Source organism: Protopterus annectens, chromosome 14.part0 (genome assembly GCF_019279795.1).
Source record: "Protopterus annectens isolate FY-2018-M chromosome 14.part0, PAN1.0, whole genome shotgun sequence".
NCBI classification, from domain to species: domain Eukaryota; kingdom Metazoa; phylum Chordata; order Ceratodontiformes; family Protopteridae; genus Protopterus; species Protopterus annectens.
This window is the reverse complement of record NC_056748.1, coordinates 998,446,551-998,468,315: the sequence shown is the minus strand read 5'-3', so window position 1 is coordinate 998,468,315 and position 21,765 is coordinate 998,446,551.

Here is a 21,765-nt window from a genome sequence, read left to right as displayed (position 1 = left end):
TATCCAGGTATGTTCTTACACCTCACGACATGGGACTGTTAAATAAGGGGCTCTCTTTTGTCCCTTCTCAGGGAAGTGTTTTATCAGATCTTTTGACTGATGTTCGTATGTTTGGGAGAGCTATAGCCCTCAAACTTCACTTTAAAGCTAAAACAACTGAAACAGAACATTTCAATACTTCAGAGCTTCCCTTTCACAAGAAGAAAAGTACTTTTTTTCCGCCAATACCAGGACATATTGACTGTTTTATTAAAATGTGTGAACATGACCTTTACAACTATTTTTATAATGGTAGCAGAAAATGTACATATTTCAATTTGTCTAGAGAGGAGAAATCATCTTTAAATAAATTTATTAATGATCCTTCCCTTACAGTGAGACCTGCAGACAAGGGTGGGGGCATGGTGTTATTTGACACTGATAACTGATAACTATGTTTCCCTTATGTTTGACATGTTGAATGATGATATTACATATATAAAAATAGACCATGGGAAGTTATTGAAAATTATTAATCATATTCATGATTCATTATATGACTTACTCATGTGTCGTCAGATTTCCAAAGATTTGTACGACTTCTACAATGAACATCCACATATACCTGTTATTAAAGGCTTACCAAAGATGCATAAAGCCATTTTCCCACCCCCAATACGACCAATAGTGTCAGGGGAAAAATGGGCCACTGAAAACATCTCCATTTATTTGGAAGATATGTTGAAACCTCTGGTCACTGAAATTCCTAGTATTTTAAAGGATACTTACCAACTTTTAGAATTTTTAGACTCAATGGATATTGAGTTAATAAAAGGGCAACATCTGTTGGTTACGATGGATGTCCAGGGTCTGTTCACATCTATACCAAATGATGAAGGCATACAGTCAATAAGGGAGTTATTACAGGTTTTCCCATCCATTGATAGGAACAAAGAAATACTTATATGTCAACTACTTGAATTGGTGCTATGTAACAATGTGTTTTCTTTCAGGGGGTGTCTATTCTTACAGGAATCAGGTGTGGCCATGGGCACCCCCTGTGCTGACACATACGCCAATTTAGTAATGTATCAATGGGAGAGGGAGTTTGTTTTTACCCATCAATGGTTTAACAAAGTCCTGGTATATAGGCGGTTTGTGGATGATATTTTAGTTATATGGAACGGAATCCCAGAAGAATTTAATCTTTTTAAGGATTACTTGGAGACAACAACTGGTTTTCTTAGATTTACTGTAGAAACATCTTATGACTCAGTGAACTTCTTAGATGTCAGCTTAGATATTAGAGGAGGTAAACTGATCTCTACTCTACACAGAAAGACATGCTGGAAAAATACCATTCTACGATTTGACAGCATGCATCCTCGCCACGTTTTTGGTGGCATTGTAAAGAGTCAGTTTAGTAGAATACTGAAACTATGTAGAGACAACATGGACCTGATATCAGAAGCTGACAAGATGGAGAAGATTTTTATAGATAGGGGCTATGATAGGAAATTAATAAAACATACTAGAGCACAGGTTCTGGGAGAGACACTGCTATCTGAAAGGGAAGCTATATACAAGCCATATGTAGGCGCTTGTATACAAAAACATTCAAGGAACACGATAGAAAGACTACGATTTGTAACTACCTACACCAATGATAGCTCTAATATAAGAAAGATTATTGCTAATAATTGGAAAGTTTTGACCACAGATGTACAGACATTACAACTAATAGGTGAATGTCCCCTCTTTACTTATAGAAACAACAAAAACCTGAAAAGGCTTTTGTGTGACAATTTAAGTACTGGGCAAGTGGCCAAAGCACAACTTGGAAAGAGGTCTGGTACCTTTCCATGTAATCACTGTAGCTATTGTAAGTATATTTCAAAGGAACAAGTCTTTACACATCCTGTGGTTAGCCTCTCATTTGATCCCAGATTTGAGGCCACTTGTGAAACATCTGGTCTGATATATTTAGCTACATGTGAGTCTTGTTCTGTTTTTTATATAGGCCTTACTAAGAGAAAATTGAAAAACAGAATTTACAACCACCAGTATGATATTAAAAATAAAAATGAATTGAATGCTTTGGCAAGGCACATTATGCTTCATCCTGATCACTCTTTTGTGTTCAGGGTGCTACAGGTTGTTGAACAAAGTGCAAGAGGTGGAGACTATATGAGCCATTTAGAATTAAAAGAATTGCACTGGATATTTAAACTGAGGGGACATTACCCCCCAGGCTTAAATACATTTGTTTCCTTGAGGTCTTACCTCGGTTCTCGTAGATGATTTTAATTCAAATAGAGTAATAGAGTTCATATTTATATTTTTATTTAAATTAAAGTTTTGTCCACGAGTTTTAAATTGGTTTTTATATATGGTCATTTTATATAATTGAGTTTATTGTACATTGGATAGTTGTTTGTTCTGTATATATGTATATTTGGAATTTGCATTTAGTTAATTAAGCCATAAACGCAAACATTTAACTAGGATATTTAAATAGAGTTCATTACAATAGGGTTTAGGTATGTCATTTATTTATTTCCTTGAGCATGTTTTACATATTACTTTTTTATATATTAATCAAATAAATATATATTTTATATACATAAATTGTGTAATATATATTTTATTAATTCATAATACACAATATATTTAATAACTAATAGATAGCTAGCATACTCTATGAATTTATCTATTTTAATTATTCAAGATACTGATTTAAATGAATGTGTGTATTTAATTCATACAAGCTGGTAATGTTTACTCTGTTGCTTAAAGAAACTTTCAAGTATTTTGGCTTGTAAATGGTTAATTAATTAATTACTTGATTATTTAATTGATACAATGATGCAGGAATTTGACTATATATAAGCATACAGTTTTATTTTTATGTCATGGTCTGAAGAAGCGTATTTTAAAATACGCGAAAGCACTTACCGTTCTTTAATTAAAGTCTATCAATTTTAAAATATTTGTCGTGGTGAGTCCGAAGTTCTGTTATATTCATTTTATTTAATTTTTACTGAGGACTTTTTAGCTGGAGCTGTTCCTTTTTTCGTTTTCGTAGATATCTTAGTACTGAGGTATTGTGGTAAAAAACAATAAGAGGAAACTACCATTGTTGAACTGCTACCAATCCACATTTCTTGTACATTAAACTTTAAAAACAAATCATATACTAAACACTATATCATTCTCACTTCCTGGTATTTCAAATGTGTTAAATTATGTACTTTCATAGACAATATTAGCTGCTGGGCTAATCAGTTCTTCACTACAAACAGTTACATAAAAAACAAAACTATCTGCCTTTATTGACAAACTAGATACCATGTTCATTCTTTTTTATATACACTTGAATTTTAATAATAGTAGAAGTCATCAGGCAGATACAGTTCCCAGGAATATGTAAAACAACCTGCATACAAACAGTTCCAAACACTGACTCAGACTATGAAGAAGAGATTTAGACATGCTAATAAAATTGTGTAATATCATTACATTAGTAGCAGCTGCAATTATTTAGATAATAAAGACTTGAATGGCTGCCTAGACAATGTAGGTAATATATTATATATCAACCTAGCTGAGGAATCACAATTTGTTTCCCAATCCCAAAATCCATCCTTAAGCCATTAAACAAGCAAAGTAGCTGTCTTGGATCAACAGGCTAACTCAAATAACAGAAACATGGCTCATAAACCAATAATTGAATCACTGCAGTCACTTTCTAATACATTTCTGCCACAAGACTAGAGATAATGGCTTCACTGTAGTTATTTTATCCATTTATTTTTCATTTTTCAGTGGATCTTTTAATGGCAGTCCTTGTGCCTTGAGGACATTAAAACTAGCTGCACTTTAAATGTAAATCACATTTTCCTAGAGAAATAAACAAGTGGAGATGTAAACTCAGAGCTGTATGTACACTAAGGGTTAATTATTACTTAAAATACAGCATTTGTAACAATATATGACAAGTTCCTCCAAAGTATTAGTTTTGTATTTAGAGTAAAGATCTGTCATCAAGGCAAATAAGCCAACTTTTAATGACAGACCCAACTAACTTACCACTAGTTTATATACAACTTGATATAAAACATCCTTTATATTGAATTCATTTTCTTAGATCTTTGATTCTTAGGACAGCATATGCCCATTACACAGGACAGCATTTTTTTATCTAGTCCATTCTAGTACCAGTTTTTGATACTATTGTCTAATTTATTACATAATAAAATTGATTATTTTTATTTTTTGCAGTTAGCCAGGACAAATGATGTTCTAATCCATCTCTCTCTCACAATAACTCGTGTATATATAAACAGGAAATTACTGACTGCCACAAAACTATTAACTGCTACTGAGTAGGTCAAGCCATCTCTTACCTGAGGAAAGTGGTAGATACTTAGTACCCTGGCCATACACAGTGATAATGATGACATCAACTCTCCAATAACTCCCAAAATAAATGGATGATGCATGCAGTTGTAATTTGGAGTGATGTTCTCACTTCCTGAAAGATGGGCTATTGTACATTCAGTAACTTTGCTATTGGAATTGCAAGAATCATGAATTGTGAAGCCAAGTGTGATGTTTTGTAATATGTGGGGATTGTGGTTAATCTCATCCAGTGCAAAAACTATTCCCATCATATCCCTGTAATATCTAGGATATAACCTATAAAAAATGGAATAGTCAATGAAGTTATGTTAGTTACTGACAGTGCCTATAAAACTAAAAGTTATACTACCACAACAGATCGCAATATACTAAGTTATGGCATACTAGATGTTCCTCAGAAAGAGATTATCCTGAAATAAGCACAATCATTCATTCATTAAATCTCTGCAAGCAGCCGTATGTTGCTGGAGAGCTAGAGCTTTTCCTAGCACTCAAAATATGTAAGGCAGAGATCCAGTTCTGAAGGGAATGCCAGTCCATCTCAGAAAGTAGGCATACATGCATGCATACATATTAACACCATCTGCAGGCCTAGAGGCTATTAAGAGGTTAACCAATTCACCCATCAGTGCATTTTAGAAATGTGGGAAGTAACTGGAAACCTAGCTAAAAATCCATATGAGCATAGATAAGGCATGCAAGCCTCATACAGAAGGCATTTTAGTCCATATATCAGCTGGAAAATTAGTGTCAGACAACAGTGCTCTCCCCAAACCACTGTGCCACCCCTAGCTTGTTTTTTTAAAACAAAATAAGCTATGCCATCAAATAATTTGTATATGTTTCACTAAGAAGTACTTTAAGATGTAATAAGTTACTTGTAATATAGAGAATATAGAGGTGAAAAATTCTTGTTTAGATAAGTGCATTTTAAGAAACAATACTACAGAGAAGTTTGTAAATCAGGAAATTATATGCTACTGCAGTAATTGCAGAGTAGAAAGCTTTGATATATGAATTGTGCTAGATAATGTGCATCAAAGGACTCTGCAGAACAAATAATTAAGTAATAACGGTATAACTGAGTCCACTCCAGTATACCACCTTTCTAGTAGATGTAGCAGTGGTAGTCAGCTAGCTGTGGTAAAAACAGTGTCAAGTATCTGAAATACTTTAAAGAGCAGCAATTCATTCCTTGTGATAGGATAATTCTATCCAAACAAAAAATAAAGACACAAAAACAATTGTGCCAAAACAGGGCAGATGATCATCCAAGTTAATCTGGTCATTATAAATGATTGTTTATTTAAATCATGTATTAATTGTCTCAGCTGTCAGATTCTTCTTAGGAAACCCATATCTATTCAGGTTTCCATGACAGTACTTTACATGATAAAATAGAGTATGGCAATACTGGCCACTCTCAATAGTACAGTATAACAACTTTTTAAATTCCTTATTTTTTCACTTTTCATAAAACTTAATCTGTCTAGAGTCATTTATCTTAATATCCTCCTAAATATTTTATGAATACTAAATGCAATCTAGAACCATGCACACGTCCCAAGAGAACTGAGCATATCAATTACAGTCCAGAGATTTAGGTCTTCAAAACTAGTACTAAAGTTATGCCACTCAAAAAATGTTGCACCTTTCTTATAATTTTCATGACCTTAAACTGTTTCTTCTTTTGTGTCATTTTATATGATGCAGGATAATATTTTTTTAAACCATTTTGCCTTTCATTTGGAAGCTCACTTTCCTCTGCATGACATATGTATTTTTCTTTTGATATAAACTCAAGCAATTTATCTATAATTCATTCTGAACTTAACCTCTATCATTTACAGTGCAACACTGCAACAAGACTGTCTGTGTGTTGGTGGGGGTCTATAAAGTTTGATTCACTGTTATGTGGTTTAATATCAAAACACAAACTGAATGGTTAAATACTCATTTGGGAAATATTTTGTAAAATTACAATTAACTGAAATCATTGTGTAGTGATAAGTAGCTTAAAATGGGCTAAGCCACCCCTAACCCCCCACACCCTTAGTTAAATATACTAACTCAATGGTCACACAAAAATGGATACAAAAGAAAATACCACACAGTGCTTTAATGATGGTGAACAGACAGAAACCGCATCAGCAGTGATTGTCTATAGGTACCAGGGTCCACAACCGGCTGCAAAGCTGTATACAAGTAAGAATAAGAGAATTCCTTTCCTTACAAGCCCTTATCACCAGTGAATTCCCTCAAGGCTCTGTCCTAGGACTACTCCTTTTCAGCATTCTTTTCTTAGATGTAAAACTAACTCTGGTGTCTGACTGGGCATTTAGAGACAACTACCTCTGGGAATGTTTGGGGCTATCAAAAAGTAGTAGTGAATTATCAGGCAACCTATGTAGAAGATTCTATAGAAAGGAGATGTGTATTTGAAATCCCCACCAACAGCTTTATTGTTGCCTCGCAGCAAGTGGTTCTCCTGTTCGATTCTCGGCTGGAGTGCCTTCTGTGTGGTGTCTGCATGTCCTCCCCGAGGTCGAGTGGCCTCTGAAAGACATGCGTAAATGGGCGTGCCTTCGCTGAAGGTTGGGCATTGGGCTGGCAACTCGGCACCATAAAAATAGACTGCCAGTCATTAGCAGACCGGAGTTCTGCTGTGGCGACCCCTAACCGGGAAAAGCCGAAAAGACAAACAACAACAACCAACAGCTTTATGCAATACTGATGGGAAACACCTAAAAGATGGCAAAATAGTAGAAGCTCTTTGAGTCCTTGTAGATAATGGCTTTTCAGCTGATACCATACATACATATATAGCTGCTACCATTCACAAGGATAGAGTTACCTACCCGATCCTCTGTGGGGTTGACAACTATACTTGAGAATTGTCAGCTCCTTCCACACTAATTATAGATACTGTATTCTATTCTATAACCAACTCACATGCTATCTATGCAATTTGAGAAGGCACAAACATTCTTCAGTTTATGCCTCTATAGCATAGAGGGATTGAGCCTTAAGTAGAAGCCAGGGGACTGAGGTTTGATTAGTCACCCCTGTACTGACAGAGTCAAGCAGGGATTAGACAGGAATGAAGGGGTTGGGCCTGTTACCCTCTCAAGGTGTAGTGAGGTGTGCATGGTTAAGGGCACATGTGAGGGCATTATTATCTCTGGGTGGGGAGGAACTGCTTGTTTGATATGTCTTCATGGAAGCAGTTGTCACCTACTGCAGTCTATCCACTACACAGACACCAACAGGTAGCGTTATCCATCCATGCACAGGGTTGTACAGCAAAAAAATCTAGAACCACTTCTGATGGTTGTCTGAATGATGTTACTTCTAGGCCGACTCTGTGATTTGGATAATGGGGAATGAATGTGCCTACTGGCCAAGAGAAGGATAGATGATTAGAATGCACATTTCATTTTTGTGTTTTTTGTTTTGTCATTTAACTGTACAATGTTAAATGTTGGTCCCTGCATTTTAAAATGCTGCATCTTGCTTTATGTGTGTGTGTGTGTCTTTTATGGTGTATGGTAATTTTTCATTGCCATAAAGTGGAATGGAAAATGCAAAATTTCACAGCTCAAGTCAGGACCGCCTCAGATCACAATGTCAATCAAAATAGTGCAACTTGTGTATTGCAGAATATATTTTATCATCATTTATTATTAGAGAATAGCACTACGTTAACAACGTCTGCTGCATCGTACAAAATACAAAGCAAAATTTCACAGAGAGGTCAAGTATTTCAGATATCACAGAACAGTGCAGCATTGGTGTTTCATCTGACAAAATGCAAAGCAGTATGTGACAGCTCCAGTCAGGTATGCCTACTCAACACGGGAGTCTTTTTCAGTTGTAACCATTGAATAGTGTATGTTTAAGCAACCTGTTCAGAGGCACACACACTGCAAGCAGAGACAGAGGAAATCCTACTCATGACTTCAGGATTAAGCGTGGTAATAGCTCACAGGCTTATACTACTCAACTAAACTGTCAGATATACCTCAGAGAATTAAATGTTTTAATGAATTCACTTTTGCATTCTCTTCTTATAGGGGAATCTTCATTAGTACTGTACCAATACCATAGTAGTGCAGACAACAAAGCAATAATTCTTGAATACACTATATTGAGTACTCATTTATATAATTATTTCTTAGACTGATCATCCAAAACCATTTGATGACAAGCATGACTTATAACTAAGTTAGAAAAAATTAGTTATGTAAAATCTTACCATAACAGTAGATGTCCTTCCCTTCACTGTTGTAGTATTCTTCACCTAAGTAATCTCCTGCCAAGGATAGCCTGATGTCCAGCCAGTATACAAAGCCTTCAGCTCTTATAGGCACCGTACGTCACAAGTAGGCTCCCTATGCACAACAAAGGGCATAAGGGTGTCGTATGGATGCAGATACTGCAGATACTGAGAACTGAAAAGCCCCAGGAGAAACACAATACCCTCAGGTACAAAAAGGAACATGTGCATCCAGAAGGAAAAATTTAAAGGAAGAAGGAAGAAGGGAGAAGGGCCCCTCAGTCAGGAGGGCTTCCAAAACACAGAGCAATATGCAGGACAGAATGGGAAGGAGGGAGGGACCAAATAATCTAACAGTGAAGAGAAATCTAATGTTATAGTAAGATTTTACACAACAGTATGTCCTTTCCATATCACTGCTGAAGTATTCTTCACCTAAGGGAGAGTACAAGAACTCAAGAGAAATCTTAGGAGGAGGAAGGCAGAACAGCCATCCAGAAACCCATGCAAGATGGCCATAGCAAAGCCTGCTCTGTCTCTGGAAAAAACATCCAACTTGTAATGTTTAGTGAAAGTATGAACAGAGGACCATGATGCAGCCTCAAGGACAGAAATGGTATCCAGAAAAAGGCACCAGAGGAGACAACTGCCCTAGCAGAATGTGCCTTAACATACAAGGAATGGCATTTGCCATGACAAGAATAGCAAAAGGAGATGGCCCTAGAAATCCAGAAGGGGATGGCCTGCTTAGAAACAGCCAAACTCAAAGTCATGGGATGAAAAGAAACAAAAAGCTGCTCATATTTGTGAAAAACTTTAGTTTTATCCAAATAGTACCTGATCCATCTACGCAACTCCAAGGTGTGAAGTACCTTCTCAATGGCAGGCTGTGGAGAAGGAAAAAAGGAAGGAAGATTAGCAGACTGATGGGACAACTCATTAACCTCTATTAAAGTTTAGAAATAAATAGCAAAGAGTTTTACCTTTTAGTGTTGAGTCAAAAATAACACTTCAGTATGTACAAAGTGCTGGTTTATTTCATAAATGGCACTGGTAGACTGCCTGCTAAGACTTTTTAAATCACTCTCAAAGAGCAAAGGAAAAAACACTACATGTATACCTTTTTATCAATTCTACGCATGCAGAACTTTGATGTTACATTACTTTTAACAAATCGATGTATTTAAAAATGTCCTCATCCATTGTGATTATCTCTTAGAGCTTTACGTGAACACTTGACAAATATGCCTTTTTAAAAGATAGACCACCTGGTCTAAGAATTTATCTTTTAACCTTGTAAAATTTAGTACCAGTACACACTACCTTACAGACATCCTTACAAGGACTCATCCCCCAGCCTGAGAAGGCCAGAGCATACTGTTAATTAATCTGGTTTTAAAAGATTTCTGGCACATTGTTTTTTATTTATTAACATTCTGAAACTAGACTCTTTAAGCACAGTATAACATCATAACATCCTTTAACTCCTTCAGCATTTACTTTGCCTTCGGCTATCTGTCAGTACAAACAGAGTGCAATTGAAGACAACTGAAATATAAGACTACTGGTATGAAAAATGTATTTTGCAAAATCATGCATTTGTATTTCAATTTTTCTTCAACATGAACATATCATAAACATTTTATCTGACTCATTTGTGAAGAAACTGCAAGTTAATATGTATTTAGTGAAGAATAATCATGAGACATGTTTTTTTCATAAGTCTTCCCCCAATTAACACCATTAGTGTCACACAACACACACAATTATATTTCAATTTTTTAACTTTCTAAAATATGCTTCTTCATCATCATGGTATTCATCATCTACAGTGATTGAATTTTTATTTACCTTAATTTCATTATCAGATACTAACTAAAAGAATAATATCAATTATTGTAATGCTACTTTGTAATACACCACTTTTCAGGTTACCAGATACATTGTCCAACCATCCAAAAAGTGCCCACTGTTCAGATGTGCTATTCAGGTCCTTGACCCTCTGTTCCATGAAACTGGCCAACTTTTTTTGTTTATCATGATAGTCACTAATATAAGAATAACAATGGCTTTCTATGAGGGTGTGATGATATGAGGTAGTTCCATCTGTGCTAGGGAGTGCAGGGCAGTGCATGTGTAACATATGCCAGCATAAATAGCTGGAGTTTTGTAAAGAATTTTATGTCATTTGACTATCACACTGATTTGTACAGATGTTTGTGTTAAAAATGTATTTGTGAAGTTGCTTGTGTTAAAAATGCATCAACAGTGGGTCCTGCTGGACAGAAAAGAGATACACAGGGTTCAATTCTGGCTCCTCTCCTGTTTGGTATCTACCTTTCTGAAGTCCAGCCCAACACAAAGGGACTCTGGCTGACAAAATGTGCAGACTATTGCAAGTTGGGCGCTATTATTAACTCCCCAAGTGATGTTGACATCCTACAGAAAGGCCTCAGTGACACCAACGACTGGTGTAAGAACCATGGCCTTAAGCGCAATTCCAAAAATGTGTCATCATTCCCATTGGGAAAAACCCAGTTCCCTTGAATTACCACATTGATGGTAGTCCACTGAACACAGAAGGCATTATAAGAGATCTGGGAACACAGGTTGACAGCAACCTCTCTTTTAACCACAACATTGCCACTGTGGTCAGAAAGTCCTTCTATGTGGCACATCTTATTACTAAGGGTTTTGCATCCAGAAAGAAAGAGGTCATTGTCTCCCTCTACTCTTCCCTCATTAGGCCAATCATCAAGTACAATGCCCCATTTGGCATCTACCTCATTATACACCTGCAACAACTGGAGAGGCTGCAAAAGTACCTCACAAAGAGGATCCTAGGCCTTAAACACTTGTCCTATATGGACAGACTCAAAAACTCCAACTATTCTCTGTCTCATGTCGCCTACTTAGAGGTGCTCTCTGATTGACTTACAAAGCCATGTCTGACCCTGCTCTGTTAGAAATGCTACATCTAATGACATCCCAATCCCTCCACACCACATGCTCCAGAGACTTCAACCTCATTACCACAATCAACAGAACATGTTGGATGGACAGGTTCATAAACCAGAGACTGCCCATGCTATGAAACAGACTTCTCATACATGTCAAGCAGAGAACCTCACTGGCCCTCTTCAAGAGAAATCTTGATGAGTGGATGGGAAATAGAAAATTCACCCTGGGGATCACTCCAGTGGCTCTACTTGACAGAGGCACTAGGAACTAAGGTTAGGTGGCACAATGCCAGGGTAATCCTATGGGTTAGGCTTGTAAAGGCTCCAGGGCCATTAGCCTAGTACACACCTATGAACTTGTATGTCAGACAGTATTATTATAACTGATTAAATATATATGTTTTAACAGAGAATTATGGAAGGGAAACGGTTAGTTTAAGTCCAGCTAATTATGAAAAATAGGTTGAAAATTAAATGGGTTGGTTTAGGCCATAACAATGTTATCTTACAGGTCTGGTGGCAGCCATAGACCAAAATGTCTGGGAAAACCAGGACTAGGAATCTTACTGTATTGTCCTTAGGAGTGAACTACTTGCTACCCTGGAAGGGTGGATATTTTTGAAATTGTTTTATATCTTTCAGATGCTGCAACAAATCTTAGTAAAGCTCTGGGTGCATATTGTTCCAGGGTTAGGTGACCAGATGTGACGTCCTTCTATAACCAGCACAGAAAGGTTTTTTTTAGATATTAGTGAGAGATATTCCAGAACTCTCACAGCAGCACTTTGTTTTTTGGAACCTGACAGGAAAGATCTCTCACAGATATCTCATACAACCACACACCTCATCTTGCCTTGTTGTAGTAAGCAATTTAGCACTCATCAATCTTGCCTTGCTGTACTAAGTGACTTAACTAGGGAGCAGTAATTATTTAGGCAGTCAGGAAAATATAGAGGGATTGAATATTGTTTTTCTGCATCTGTGTGAATCTATCCACCTGTGTTATTTTTTATATCTGCTGTGACTGAAACTCTGGTATTTATTGTGAATAGATATTCAGTATTCTCATGTTTTCTATTTTATTATTAAATACATCTATAACTTTTATTGTGGCCGGTCTTTTAGAGAATATTTTTAACATCTTAAGAGTATTTATGCTTATTTTAGTGACACTGTGGCCACTCCTGAAAACCTTGCTGCACTGGTCAAACTCTACCATTTGTATTAATATTAATTTTACTCAGTATAATTGGGTACCCATGTAAGAGCCTTAAAGTAGCTGACTGGTGGCAACATAATTACCTTATAGTCTGGGCAGATGGGGCACAGCTGGTAAATCTGTACCAGCCTTTCCTAGGTATGTGTGTGAATCAAATATCAAACTGTGTGTGTCAGCTACTGGAAACAAGGACACAGAGATCCAAAGTGGTCAGTGTGGAGTCTTGTTTGGGGCCTGGAGCTTGGAAAGAGAATCCAACCTCACATCTGGAGTGTGCTCCAAGTGTGATCTTAAAGGGAAATTGTGCTTGGTGCAGAGAACTGCATCTGAAAATACTTTGTGCATACATTTTTGTTCCTAGTGCCTGTCCCTTACTGGTGTCATTGCTGAGGATTGAGGCTCCTTGATTACTGGCCCAGAGTAGGGACCATCACAGAGAGCACATGACCTCCCCCCTTTGGCAGCCAGCATTATGTCGAGTGCCAGATGATTTTGTAATACCACAGTTTGAATTTTAGTCATATTTTGATTTGCCATTCTGATGTAATGTGAAGTATGATTTGCTACCTCCTGAAGAATTTGAGCAAGCATGGTGATTTTTAGCATTGTTCTTTGCTCTCCATACCCAGGAGTAAAGACTGAAAATACTTGCTGTGCCCAGTGAATTGCCCATTTATTTTTCAATTTGTATGCTGTCAAAATATTGAATAGCAGGAGTAATATTGCCCACAAAACAACACACACACTACTTTGTAGGCAACCATGAGTAGGAGCATGATCACAACAAATGTAGTAACAATCTTCTATCATGACCATGCAATGCCACCACTCATAAATTTTTAAGTGTCTTCTTCTTCTTCTTTCAGCTTTTTCCAGTTAAGGGTCGCCACAGCAGATCAACTGTCTGCTCATGATTGGCAGTGGAGTTTTATAGTGTCGAGTTGCCAGCCCAGCACCCAACCTTCCACAGAAGGCACACACATGCACACACTCACACCTAGGGCCAATTTAGAGTGTCCAATCCACCTACTGCATGTCTTTGGAATGTGGGAGGAAACTGCAGCACCTGGAGGAAACCCATGCAACCACAGGGAGGACATGCAGACTCCGCACAGAATGCACCCCAGCTGAGAATCGAACCTCTTGCTGTGAGGCGGCAATGCTAACCACCGCACCACCGTGGCCACCCACTCATAAATTTTTAAGTGTACAGAGTTTAATGTCTAGTGTCATTGCATTTGCTGGTTCCCACTGGTACAGCTCCATTTTTACCATTGCATTTGCCTCCACGATTTGTGGTTGCAAGCAGAAGAGGCACAACCTTTGAAAAGTCAGTCACATTACTCCAAATTAGACCAGTGTCACTAAGATCCTTTTTCAATGTCACCTATGATGCAGGGATTGGATTCATGGGAATTCCTGCCTTAGAATGAAGTTTGTCACATTTAAGTCCAAAGTATATTGCCAAAGAGCCAACAGGAAACTATGTTTTCTTGACCGGTTTATAAAAGGAAACAACAACACAAACAAAGCAAATGTACCTGCTGTCACTGAATTTATTATGGACTCCTGCCTAAATTTACTTTTTTTAATTCTTCACTGAGGCAGAGGAGTTGTCCTTTGCTCTTTGATCTTCCTTTACTGACAAAGATGATTTGTCTGGGACTCCCACACTGCAAATCTTTTTACAGTGTGAAGAATGGCTCCACGTTGGTAGTCCTGCACAGCAGATGGCACTAAAAGTTGTGAGCAGCACCTGGAAAGGCTTCTTTTTCTAGAAAGTTTTAACATAAACCCAATTACCATTCTGCAATTGGTGAAAGGGCTGGTCAGGAGGTTGAGGAAGAGCTTCTCGTACAGTTTGGTGGTATCTTTGCAAGAAATTAATACATTTTGCACAGTAATACAATATAAGATCATCCATTAGAGTTATTTTTTATTTGTCACAGAGGGAATAGCTGGAAGGACAATGGGTCTCCCCATTAATATCTCTTAGGGGCTCAATCTCTTTGCAGTATTTAATGTACTCTTTAAACTCATTAGTGCCAAGGGTAGTACCTCTAGCCATTTAAAGTTTGTTTTACCACAAATTTTTGAAATCTTATTTTTTAGGGTCCTGTTGACCCTCCCTAATAATTTAGATGACTGTAGATGGTTAGGACAAGTGAAGACTTGGCTTAGTATTAAAATCTTGCATTGCTCTCTAGTCAGGAAAATTTTAAAATGAGTTTCCTGATCAATATTGATAGAACAAGGTACACCAAATTTAGGTATAAGTTTTTTAACAACTATTACAGAATCTGCTTTATGACACAGGTAAGCTTCCACCCATGCAGAAAACACGCAAACCACAACCAATATGAATTGTAAATTACAGACCTTTGGCATCTGGACAAAGTCCAGCTGCACATTTACAAAATGTCCAAGGTGATGGTAAGCATGCAGCCCTAATGTTTACATTTTTGCTAACATTATGTTCTAGACATACTGTACAATTATTAACATATTGAAGAGGAGACATGAGGGCATACCACCTTTGGGTAATTTGATTAAATAATACTGTTTTACCTGCACCGGCTAGTAAATGATATGCCCTTACCAGATAAGGTAGCAAGGAGGCAGACACCAGTCGGCCATCCGGATGTTGTCATAACCCATTGGCAGATTTACTGCATCCATCTTTAAGCCACCTCTGAACTTCTCCCTGTGATGCTTCAGCTTGGAAAGTTGATACTCTCTTAAAATTAAAAACATTATCCCTGCTAGAGTTCTGCAATAACATCACGTGAAAATTTGTACAAAGTTCTTGTAGAACTTGCTTAACAGCTTGCTCTGCCAAATTATTTTCCTTTGAAACAGTATCTGTAGCCTTTAATGGGCACTACATTTAACTACTGCTAATTTTTTTAGATGACAAAAGTGAATCTAATAAAGCATTTACAAAAAAAAAAAAAAAGAATTTTTAATCTGAGTCTTTGCTGAAGTTAAAAAATCCTCTCTGCTTTCAAAGTTGCCCAAAATCGTGTACTACACCAAAGGCATAATGACTGTCGGTGTAGACATTGCCAACTTTGTTTTTAGCTAACTCACAAGCCCTTTGGAGAGCCACTAACTCAGTTACCTGGGCAGATTACACACACACTAGTTTTTGTTGAAGCAAAACATCGTTATTGGTGCAGATACATACTTCTGAGACCAGATTTCCATTTCGATCTCTTCCACAGGAACCATCCACAAACAGGTCCAGTTTAGTGTTGGGTACAGGAGTGTCCTTTAAGTCCTTCTTAGGAAAAAGCAGATAATTAGTCAAGCACACACACACACACATAATCATGTTCTTTGCCATCCTCAGCAGTAGGTAACAAAGATGCAGGATTTAGAACAGGACAGCATTTGAGAGAAATAGATGGATCAGAAAGATGTGTAAGTTCATACTTATTAGACGTGCAGTCAAGAAGGGTTGAGTTTTTATTTTAAGTAAGAGAGATGATACAGAATGAGGGGTGGCTACTATACGATCATGCCCGAGCATCGGTGATTGTGCAAGATTAGCTAGAATGGTGGCAGCAGCAGCCACCCTTAAACATGGTGTAAATCCCTTTGCTACAGAATCAAGTGCTGTACTATAATAAGCTAATGGATGATAGTTGTCCCCATGTTTCTGTGCAAAGACTTGAGGTACTCTCTGAGTAAATCCATTTCTTTTATGACAAAATAAAATGAAAGTATTTCCATAATTCAGTAACCCTAAAGCTGGGGCAGCTAAAGCTTGCTTTAAATTTTGAAATAAAATTTTCTCTTTACTATCCCAAAGGAGGGGCTCTGGTGTATTCTGTTTTAAAAGATTAGTCATACATCCTTACAAAGACTCATCCACCAGCCTAACAATGCCAGAGCGTACTGTTAATTAATCTGGTTTTAAAAGATTTCTGGCACATTTTTTTAGTATTCTGAAACTAGACTCTTTAAGCACAGTATAACATCATAACATCATAACATCCCTTAACTCATTCAGCACTTACTTCACCTTCAGCTATCTGTTAGTACAAACAGAGAGAGTACAACTGTAAGGTACTTGAAATATAAGACTACTACTTATACAAAAAATATATTTTGCATAATCATGCATTTGTATTTCAATTTTCTTTGCCATAAACATATAAACATTTTATCTAACTCATTTGTAAAAAAAAAAAAAAAAAAAAAACTGCAAGTTAATATGTATTAAGTGAAAAATAATAATGGGACATAATATTTTTTTGTAACACCACCTTGGGTATAAAAGACAGACTGGTACAAAGAGACACCCTCTTTCTGTGAAAAACTAAAAAAGAAGAAATGGTCATGAGAGCCTGAAGTTCAGGCACTCTCTTGGCTGAAGTAAGAATGAAAAGCAGAACAGTCTTGCAAGTATAATTTTGAAAGAAAGCTGAAGAAGCAGGCTCAAAAGGAGCCTGGGACTGGGTCAATTTCTCAAGTACAAAATTAATGTCCCTAGAAGGTGGAATGGGCTTCCTGGGAGGCCTGATATGAAGGATGCCTTTAAGGAATTGCTTGACCTCAAACCTAGAGGCCAAAGGCAGACAAGCAGAAGGTGCTAACAGGTGCACTTTCACTGAAGAATACATCAACCCAGCATGGAGCAGATCACACAAACAACAGAGAACTAGAGAAACCTCCACTGATAGAGGATCATGATGGCAAGAAAGGGGCATCAGACCGAAATTCTTTTCCATTTGGACATAAATGATTTCCTGGTAGTGGGTTTCTTGTCCACCTGCAGAATTCAAAGACCGTTCCTCAGCAAATAGGTCACTGAAAGGGATCAAAACTCTACCATCCACAGTGTCATTTGAAGAGTGGACAGGTGAAGATGGATAAGAGACCCCTTGTCTTGTGTGAGAAGATCCACTTGGTGAAGTAAATTGTGGAAACTGCTTATGGCCAAGTGAAAAGGAAGGGGGAACCGATGATGTCTGGTCAAAAAGGGAGTCACCAGCATGATTATAGGTGAGTCGTGCCTGATTTTTTGCAGAACTCATGGCAATGGGGGGACAGGATTGTGTGTACAGAAACATCCCCTTCCAAGGAAAAGACACGGTGTGGACTCTTCAAGTCACAGACGTTGGGACTCTGGAACACAAGAGAGGAATTTGTCTGTTCAGAGGGGAGGCAAAAAGAGCTACATAAAGAATACCTCACCGATGGACAATGTTCAGGAACAGAGCTCTGTGAAGCATCCATTTGTGAGCCTGTGTGTTGGACCTGCTCAAAGAGTCTGCCACTATATTGTGCTCTGAGGGAATGTAAACCACCTGAAGAGTCACTTGATACTGGATAGCTAGATTCCCAAGCCTGAAGATCTAGTCTGCAAAAAAGACAGGACCTCGTCCCCCCTGCTTGTTGACATACCACATCATGGTGGTACTGTCTGTGAAAACTTTGAGGGGCTGGAGATGAAAGAGAAAATGAAAAGCTTGCAGAGACAGAAACAGAGTCCTCATCTATTTTATGTTGATATGGTCTGACCTCTAATGCTTAGGCCAGAGACCCTGAACTTTCAGGGAGCACCCTGTCTGAGGCATTTGTAAAAGCTCCTGGGTTGGACCTGGAGCTTGAAAAAGAAGTCCTGTATTGAAAGACAGTTGAGGAATCCATCACTGAAGCTTGAGCTTGAGACAGGGAAGAAAAGGCACTGGAAACTCCAGGGGGTGGCAATGTTGAAGCCACACCAACTTGAGGTACCCCTGAAATTTCCTTGTATGCAGCCTGGTGAGAGAGAGAGCATGGGAATGGTGAAAGCCATGAACTCAAGGACCCTCAGAAATTCCCTGGCAGTGACAGATGTCAGAGGAAGAAGGGAATGGAAAAAGGTTATCAGAATCAGAGCCTGGGGGCAGAGAGAGATGCCAACATGGGAATTGTCCGACACCTGTATCAGAGAAAAAATATGATCCTTGGAAGGTGTCAGAACTGATTTCTGGAGGTTTATGGTGAACCCCAGATATACTTCTCAACTGAACAGATTTTCGCAGAATTTCCAGATTTTTGCCTAATATTTTTGGTCCGTTTTTCATAAAATTGTGTTTTTTTGGCAAGTTAGTGGCAAATCATTAAAGACTTAAGTTAAAAATTAATGACAGAAATTTGAATTTCAGACTTCCTACCTTTCAAAAAGTTCATGCTAATGCAAACCCAGTTATTCTTTCTAAGTTTGCAAGAGCAATATTTAAAAAGTGTCCTTATTTTGGGCCTCTGTCCAGATTTCTTGCTCTAAGAGGTTGACAGGTATGACCCCAGACTGTGTAACAGGCAAGTAGCAAACTAGAGATCCTGAAGCAGACTGCTGGTAGAAGGAGTTGGAATAAGCAGATTGTCTAGATAAGGAAAAATGTGAATACTTCAAAGCCTGCAAAAAGCAATGACAGGAGCAAGGCATTTGATGAATACCCTTGGACAGTAGACAGACCAAACGACTAAGCAGAGAACTGAAAATGCAAGAAAGAGACGGTGAAATGTAAAAACTTCCTAAAAAGAGGATGGATGGGGTTGTGAAGGTATGTATCCTTGAGATCCAGAGACACTAGGAAGGTGAAAGGCCTGAGGAAGTAGAAGAGGAAACAATGTCTGAAGGGATAACATCTGAAAGGAAGGAATTTTTAGAAAAGTGTTTAGAAGTGAAAGATACAGAATTGGTCTGCATGTACCCTCTTTTTGTGGGACCAAAAACATTTTGGAATAGAATCTCTTCTCTGCCTGGGTTGGAGGCATAGCTTGAATGGTGCTTTGATCCAAAACAAAGTGAAAAACCTCTGGGAATGAGAAAGCTGTTTCTGAGGAGGTTGAGGAATGCCTGAAAATGGAGGAAGGAACTTCCAAACCATGAAATATCCCTGATGGATAATGGCTACAGCCCAAGAGTCTGAGGTGATTTGTGGCCAATTTGGAAGAAAGTGGGAAAGGCAGAGAGACAATGGAATCTGGCTGAGGGAGGGGCAGGGGGAAACAAACCATCAAACACAACCAGGTTTGTCCAGAAAAGAAGGTTTATGGGAGGCAACAGTCTGAGTAGATTTAGCAAGAGGAACATGTGTCTAGAACTCTTCTTACCCTTAGGAGGAGGGTGAGATTGCCAACAAACAAAGGCAGACTTGGAAAGATAGTTCTTCTGAAACTTAGGAATAGGAGAAACAAAAATATATTTCAGCTCCTGCAAGACTTTGCCCTTCTTCTGGAGAGACATGAATAAGTCAACAACAAAAAGAGTTTTGCTATCCAAAGGAGCATCTAAAAGTTTAGCCTTGATGTCATCAGGCAAAGCCTGAAGATGAAACCAAGAATAACGCCTCACAACTGAATCAAAGATGCAACCCTAGTAGAGGCATCGGCTGCCTTTGACTGAACGGTGAGCAACTTTGCGAAGTGCAGCCTAGCAGAGAAAGGGTCAAAGCTTTCCCCTCAGAGTCAGGAAGGTTAGAAACCACCTCAGAAACCTGAAAAAAGAGAGCCAAAACATATTTGATCATATGAGTCTGGTAGTTTATGGCCCTAAAGGACAATGGGGCAGCAGTGTAAACTTTCTTGCCAAGCCTTTCCATGGCTCTACTGTCCCTATCAGAAGGCAACAGCTTGGTGAATGGCAGCAAATTGGATGGCTTGTCAGAAGACATTGACACTACAGAAGGGTCAGCAGAAGGGCATTTATAAAGAAATTACACTCCTCATCCTCCTTGTATAACTTAGCTAGCTAGCCTTTTGGTGCAGGAGGCTGAGAGTTAGGGGCTACAGAAGCTGCAGAAAAGGTATCTAAAATGACAGCCAGAATAGAAGGAACAGCAGATGGTTTGGAAGATTCCATCTGTAGGAGCTCATAATACTTTTTTTTTGAATATCAAAGACCTGGGAACAATCCCATGTAAAATAGTCCATTATGAGGGCAATGGTATCCCTTTGCAAAGGAGAGTCCAGGAAAGGGATTTGGTAAGAATAAACTAGGAATTCTTCCGAGTCCAAATCCTCATCTGAGAATCCAGTTCCCTAGGCCTCTTGATTCGAGTGGAAAATCATGGGAAAGCAGGAACACAGACCCTTTCAGGAGACTTCAAGTCCATCAAAGCATTAAATAAACCCTGAGTGAAATCCTGTCATTCATGTTCGGGATACTTCACAACAGGGGAAATATGATTCTTTTTCTGTGTGACATCTGCTCAAAACACCCTTGGAGGGTCAGACCCCTGACAAAACTCTATAAAAGTGGTAGGAATCTCCTCCCTCACTAAAATCTATGGAATCCCCTCAGTCCAACAGATATTATCAGCCAAGGTTCTCCTTCCACATTAGGTACAGATATTTGAAAAGCCTCTGAGGACACGTGATAAGCCAGATCCATGCTGGCCTCCAACATGGGCATGGCAGAAGAATCTGAAGTGAGCACTGGATGGTCTTCAGGGTTTTCACCAGCCTCTAGAGAAATATCTGTGGGAGGATGGACAGCAGACAGATCAGGCCTGATTTTTCTAGCCTTTTCTTGGCAGATGGCCAGCCCTCATGACAGAAGGATTCCACCATAGCACCCCAAGCCAACAACTTAAGACATTAGTTCTCCAGGTACATGGACAAAGAGGAGCAGTGACTATGTAGGGTCTTAGGCACAACCCCCTGGCAGATACAACACTGTGCATGATTTTGTGAGACACCTAAACAAAAAATGCACTGGTCATGATGGTTTTTATGGGGAAATTTGCCTCCCACACTGACATTTTCCCTTTTTTGGATGACAGGAACACAACAATAAACAAGAGGAAAAAAAGTGAAGGAAACCCCACTGGGGCCCTTATCTGAAAAAATGTCCTGGAAACCAGCACAACAGGAAGGCATTCAGACCAATATTTGATAATGGCTTTCAGACT